Source organism: Bison bison, unplaced genomic scaffold (genome assembly GCF_000754665.1).
Source record: "Bison bison bison isolate TAMUID 2011002044 unplaced genomic scaffold, Bison_UMD1.0 scf7180017864530, whole genome shotgun sequence".
NCBI lineage: Eukaryota > Metazoa > Chordata > Mammalia > Artiodactyla > Bovidae > Bison > Bison bison.
This window is the reverse complement of record NW_011495080.1, coordinates 12,947,344-12,954,988: the sequence shown is the minus strand read 5'-3', so window position 1 is coordinate 12,954,988 and position 7,645 is coordinate 12,947,344.

Sequence of the window (7,645 nt, the reverse complement as noted above, 5' to 3'; positions counted from 1 at the left end):
AGTGTTAGTTTCGTCCAACACTTTTGGGACTCCATGGACTGTAGCCCACCAGGTTCCCCCGTCTATGGGATTTCTTAGGCAAGAATACTGGAGTGGGTTGCCATATCCTTTTCCAGGGGATCTTCCCAACCAGGGATCAAACCTGGGTCCCTTGCATTGCAGGCAGAATCTTTACCATCTGAGCCTGGAAATAAATGCTCAACTCTTTTCTGAATATAGATTCTTAAATCCCCAAAGTCACCGGCCTTCAGGTCCCATTGGCGAATGGAAGACTCAGTTAAGACAGAAAGAAAAAAGTTAAAAGTAAATGTAAGTAGAGAGAAAAAATGTCTCCTTGTAAAGGAAACCACCAGAAAATGTTTCCACTGCTGCTGTGTGTGCTGTATTCTAATCTTGGGTTATATCACATCATTAGATAGAATGGTGGCAATTCAAGAGAATTCTAAGGGAATAAGATTAGTTAAAGTCCCTGCTAGGAAATTTCCTGGCAGTCCAGTGGTTACAACTTGGCCTTTTCATTGCTCAGATGTGACAATTATCATTCTTAAGTAACAATAGCTATGTTTTACGTTACCTTGTTATATGAAAAGTAAAATGTATCTTAGAGGTTACAATTAGCAGAGATTATTTTCTTTTTCTTTTGGCCACATCCCAGAGCTTGCAGGAACTAGTTCCCCCACCAGGGATCAAGCCCCAGGGCTGAGCAATGGAAAGGCCAAGTTGTAACCACTGGACTGCCAGGAAATTCCCTAGCAGGGACTTTATCTAATCTTATTCCCTTAGAATTCTCTTGAGTTGCCACCTACCTAATGATGTGATATAACCCAAGATTAGAATACAGCACACACAGCAGCATAGTTTGGAGAAGGCAATGGCAGCCCACTCCAATACTCTTGCCTGGCAAATCCCATGGACCAAGGAGCCTGGTAGGCTGCAGTCCATTGGGTCGCTGGGGGTCGGACACGACTGAGCGACTTCACTTTTACTTTTCACTTTCATGCATTGGAGAGGGAAATGGCAACCCACTCCAGTGTTCTTGCCTGGAGAATCCCAGGGACGGCAGAGCCTGGTGGGCTGCCGTCTATGGGGTTGCACAGAGTCGGACATGACTGAATCGACTTAGCAGCAACTTGAATTTAATACAATAGATTTGGGAGAATGATAGAAGATTAAAAGTAATTTAAGTGACACTCAGGATAAGCAAAAAGTAATTAGTTGAAAGGATTAGCAGATAGATTCACTCACTCACATACTCAGTTAAAAACTTAGGGGCCAAGCACAGTACTGGGAATTGGAACAGTAGTGAAAGTGAAGGAGGAGAGTGAAAAAGTTGGCTTAAAGCTCAACATTCAGAAAACTAAGATCATGGCATCTGGTCCTATCACTTCATGGGAAATAGATGGGGAAACAGTGGAAACAGTGTCAGACTTTATTTTGGGGGGCTCCAAAACCACTACAGATGGTGATTGCAGCCATGAAATTAAAAGATGCTTACTCCTTGGAAGGAAAGATATGACCAACCCAGATAGCATATCTAAAAGCAGAGACATTACTTTGCCAACAAAGGTCCATCTAGTCAAGGCTATGATTTTTCCAGTAGTCATGTATGGATGTGAGAGTTGGACGGTGAAGAAACCTGAACACCGAAGAATTGATGCTTTTGAACTGTGGTGTTGGAGCAGACTCTTGAGAGTCCTTTGGACTGCAAGGAGATCCAACCAGTCCATCCTAAAGGAGATCAGTCCTGCGTGTTCATTGGAAGGACTGATGTTGAAGCTGAAACTCCAATACTTTGGCCACCTCATGCGAAGTGTTGACTCATTGGAAAAGACCCTAATGCTGGGAAGGATTGGGGGCAGGAGGAAAAGGGGATGACAGAGGATGAGATGGCTGGATGGCATCACCGACTTGATGGACATGGGTTTGGGTAGACTCCGGGAGTTGGTGATGGACAGGGAGGCCTGGCGTATTGAGGTTCATGGGGTCGCAAAGAGTTTGACATAACTGAGCGACTGAACTGAACTGAACTGAGTAAAGGAGGCAGTCCTGAATATTTATTGGCAGGACTGATGCTGAAGCTGAAATCTCAATACTTTGGCCAATTCGAAGAATTTACTCCTTGGAAAAGACCCTGATGCTGGGAAAGATGAAAGGCAGGAGGAGAAGGGGACGATAGAGGATGAGATGGTTGGATGGCATCACTGATTTGATGGACATGAATTTGAGCAAGCTCTGGGAGTTGGTGATGGACAAGGAAGCCTGGTGTGCTGCAGTCTATGGGATCGCAAAGAGTCAGGCATGACTGAAATGACTGAACTGACTGAGGGAGGCAGACATTTCAAATTTGAACACAAACTGTGACTGGTGCTAAGAAAAAAGTACAATTTTTCTGACCGTGTTGATAGATTTAAAATAACTTTAGTGGCAATCAGAGATTAACACTTCAATAGTCATGCATGCTAAATCTCTTCAGTCATGTCCAACTTTTTGCTACCCCATGAACTGTAGCCCATCAGGCTCCTCTGTCCATAGGATTCTCCAGGCAAGAATACTGGAGGGGGTTGCTATGGCTTTCTCCAGGGGATCTTCCTGACCCAGGGATCGAATCTGCGTCTCCTGTAGTTCCTGAATTGCAGGGAGATTCTTGACTGCTGAACCACCAGCGAAGTCCTAATAATCATATCTATTGGTATTTGGAAAGGCTGCACAGTAGGAACAGACATGGAGACATATATTTTTAGGCTCAGAATAGAGATTTTTAAAATCTAAGAAAAAGAAATTAACTGAGAGGTGCACGACAGGATCCCACTGGAAGAAGATATATAGAATTCCCATATGTAATTAATTCTGTCCATGAGAACCTGTAACTCCCCAAACTTCTTCAAAGGAATAGGAACTTTCATGGGTAGTGAAAAATTTGACTTTTATTTTTGTTTACATCCTGGCTGAAAAGTTGGCCTAGACTGGATTGCCACACATTCCTGCTGGGAAGACTGATTGCTTGAGACTTTAGCCATAGTTTTGCTTTCACAAAATAGCCACTAAAAAAAATTATTCATTTATATGGCAATGCTGTTGTAATTGCTGCGTTTGGGATCTAGCTCCCTGACTGGGGATTGAACCTAGGCCCCTTGCATTGGGAGTTTGAAGTCTTAGCCACTGGATCAACAAAGTCCCCCAAATATACATTCTTAAGGCAGACTGCAGAACATGGCTTTCTAGGATGATAAATGTTAAGTCGCTTAAAACTCTCGATCACATTTTTGAACCAGTGCTCTACCCTAAGAAAAAAATCAGTCTGCACCCTGAGTGCTCCATGTAGAAGTATCTCTACAGGCTCCAGATAAGAAGAAAACATCTGTTTGTCGCATCGTCTTTTGAAGCTGAGCCCATCTGTTCTTTAATGGTATTTACCTTCACCTTTAGTAAATGTGCTCAGGTATATTTAATGCCAGTGGGTCCTTGTTGTCTTTGGACAAAGGAAATTTATGAATACACAGGTGTTTTCTGTTTGTGTTAGACTACAGTGACCATTTGGACCTTTGATATAATCTCATATGTAGAAGATATAGTAACCAGGACTTTGATGATCCAGAGAAATAAAAAGTGAATGTCATCTGACTGCTCAGGGGAAGAGAAACAAGTCTTATGGCTAATAGGAGATCAAATGCAAACTCATATCTCATGTTATAGCTATTTTACTGTTGTGAACTTCATTGTGCAAAGCACTGATAATGATGGAGGTATTATTTTTCTTAAACTTGAACTTGACTGGTACTGTTCAGGAGGTGGAACTATTCCTTGCTACCCCTCTTGAGTTCTTGTGCCTATACTGGTAATAAAATTTACACAAGACACATTAACAGGAGAAAATTTCATGTGCATGAGAGATCATAAAATGATGCTCAGAGAGTGATATGAAGTAGGCAGATTTTTCATCTTTTTATGTAAAGAAACAATACATTTGTGAGCATTTGACAAGACAAAGAGGCTTAAGTTTGAGGCCTTAATAAATAAGGAAATTAAGCAAAGTTTAGGCTTGGGTAGTAAAGTATTAAAGAAGGAACAGGGTTTGTGTATATGGGCTTGTCAGCCCTGAAATGAATTATCTCTGGTGATAAGGATGTCTCTATTAGCATCCAGTTACTGGGAGGGTACTCTTCACAAGGGAGATTTATCTCCTGTATTCAGGGAGACAAAGAAGGATCAAAGGGTTCATATATGTTCTGCTTTCCAAGTAACTTTAATTAGAAATAATCAATATGCAGCTTTGGCATCTTTGGGGGCAGGCTGTGTGCCCTGAACTCCAACCTGCTAAGCCCCCTTTGTCCATCAGTACCAGGCAGCTGAGGCACTGGAACCACAGAAGAACCAGCCCTGGTCCCAGCTTTACGTGATGGAATGTTGGTGGGATGACTGCAAGTCAGGCGTCATGGCGCTCAGCCTGGGGTCTGACAGGAGCACCCCTGGGGAAGCTACTGTACTTCTAATTAGCCTCTAGGATTTAGAGACTCTTCATGGCTTTATTCCATGAAGTATTTGTTCAATTACTTCATTTCAGTCATATCTGGGTGTATCAGGAAGTCATGCTTGGCTATAGAAGACATACTTGTTTTCTGAGTAATGTTTGAATTCTGGCTTATGGATGCTACACTTTTTTTTTTTTTTTAATGTTTGAACATCTTCATTTTAAAGTGTCACCACAAGCCATGATTTTGAGTTTACTGAAATTCCAGGTACATCAAAGTCATTTATTTCATTAACTAGTTAACTCACTCTGCAGCCGCAAACAGGAGGTTGACCAAGAGTCTCCACTGGACCGTACGTGTCAGGCTCACTGAGGTATCTTTTGCCATGGCCTCAAACCCTGGGCTTCAGTGGGCTTCCTCATAGAGTCCAATTAAAGCAAGAACCCTGGGAAGGCAGTTTACCACGAATCCCCCATCCTCCTTCTCTGATCCCCTGGACCTGTAGCAGCTTCCTCATCTGCCACCATCCCCCACATGACCTCTGACCACCTGGCCTGCATTCAGCAAGAATTCTGTCAGGTGACTTTAGCCAGACTCTCCCCTCACCCCTGATATTTCCTTTAGTAATTTTGTACCCACCGACCACCCTCAGCCCCCTGTTCCTCAGTTATAAATTCTCAGATTCCTTGTTGTATTCAGAAATTGAGCCCAGTTGTATGCTGAGGTCTCTTTTCCCCTATTGCAGTAGTTTATCTTCACAAAATTTGTTTTTACTACTTCAATTGCTGTCTTGTTCTGGTTTTTGTTTGATAGTTCTGAAGCTTCTGGATGATACATTTTGTTCTTGTTTGAAAATCTTCATTTTAAAGTGTCACCATAAGCCATGGTTGAGTTTACTGGGATTCAAAGTATGTTGAGTTCATTCCTTTAATAACTAACTCCTGTGTGTATCTATTGAGTATCAACTAAGTGGCTTAGAAAGTTGACAATAAACTAATCCTACAGTTAAAGGTATATTATGTACACCTTTTATAATACCTCTATGGTGTACAAAGATATTTTGGACACAGAAAATCCTTAATAGGCACATTCACATACTTTTCAAAGGAACTGTTGTCCAAGAATAAGAAGAATTGCTTTCATATTTTCAATTAAACACTGTTGGTATTGACTCTGCCATGCATTTTCAATAGGTGAATATTTATACCTTTTACAATATATCAATATAACTTGTTTAAGGTTTCAATATTTAGAATTCATATTTAATTATACTATGGTTTTCTAGCTTATTTTTTAAAATATAAATTTATTTATTTTAATTGGAGGTTAATTACTTTACAATATTGTATTGGTTTTGCCATACATTGACATGAATCTGCCACGGGTGTACATGTGTTCCCCATCCTGAAGCCCCTCCCACCTCCCTCCCCATCCCATCCCTCTGGGTCATCCTAGTGCACCAGCCCTGAGCATCCTGTATCATGCATCAAACCTGGACTGGTGATTCATTTCACATATGATAATATACATGTTTCAATGCCATTCTCCCAAATCATCCCACCCTCGCCCTCTCCCACAGAGTCCAAAAGACTTTTCTCTACATCTGTGTCTCTTTTGCTGTCTCTCATACAGGATTATCGTTACCATTTTTCTAAATTCCATATATATGTGTTATTATACTGTATTTTTTTTTTCTGGCTTACTTCACTCTGTATAATAGGCTCCAGTTTCATCCACCTCATTAGAACTGATTCAAATGTATTCTTTTTAATGGCTGAGTAATACTCCATTGTGTATATGTATCACAGCCTTCTTATCCATTCGTCTGCTGATGGACATCTAGATTGCTTCCATGTCCTGGCTATTCCAAACAGTGCTGTGATGAACATTGGGGTACACGTGTCTCTTTCAATTCTGGTTTCCTTGGTATGTATGCCCAGAAGTGGGATTGCTGGGTCATATGGCAGTTCTATTTCCAGTTTTTTAAGGAATCTCCACACTGTTCTCCATAGTGGCTGTACTAGTTTGCATTCTCACCAACAGTGTAAGAGGGTTCCCTTTTCTCCACACCCTCTCCAGCATTTATTGCTTGTAGACTTTTGGATAGCAGCCATTCTGACTGGCATGAAATGGTACCTCACTGTGGTTTTGATTTGCATCTCTCTGATAATGAGTGGTGTTGAGCATCTTTTCATGTGTTTGTTAGCCATCTGTATGTCTTCTTTGGAGAAATGTCTGTTTAGTTCTTTGGCCCACTTTTTGATTGGGTCATTTATTTTTCTGAAATTGAGCTACAGGAGTTGCTTGTATATTTTTGAGATTCTTTGTCAGTTGTTTCATTTGCTATTATTTTCTCCCATTCTGAAGGCTGTCTTTTCACCTTGCTTATAGTTTCCTTTGTTGTGCAGAAACTTTTAAGTTTAATTAGGTCCCATTTGTTTAGTTTTGCTTTTATTTCCAATGTTCTGGGAGGTGGGTCACAGAGGAGCCTGCTATGATTTATGTCAGAGAGTGTTTTGCCTATGCTCCCCTCTAGGAGTTTTATAGTTTCTGGTCTTACGTTTAGATCTTTAATCCATTTTGAGTTTATTTTTGTGTATGGTGTTAGAAAGTGCTCTAGTTTCATTCTTTTACAAGTGGTTGACCAGTTTTCCCAGCACCACTTGTTAAAGAGATTGTCTTTTCTCCATTGTATATTCTTGCCTCCTTTGTCAAAGATAAGGTGTCCAAAGGTGTGTGGATTTATCTCTGGGCTTTCTATTTTGTTCCATTGATCTGTATTTCTGTCTTTGTGCCAGTACCATACTGTCTTGATGACTGTGGCTTTGTAGTAGAGCCTGAAGTCCGGCAGGTTGATTCCTCCAGTTCCATTCTTCTTTCTCAAGATTGCTTTGGCTATTCAAGGTTTTTTGTATTTCCATACAAATTGTGAAATTATTTGTTCTAGCTCTGTGAAAAATACCGTTGGTAGCTTGATAGGGATTGCATGGAATCTATAGATTGCTTTGGGTAGTATATTCATTTTCACTATATTGATTCTTCTGATCCATGAACATGGTATATTTCTCCATCTATTAGTGTCCTCTTTGATTTCTTTCACCAGTGTTTTATAGTTTTCTATATATAGGTCTTTTGTTTCTTTAGGTATATATATTCCTAAGTATTTTATTCTTTTC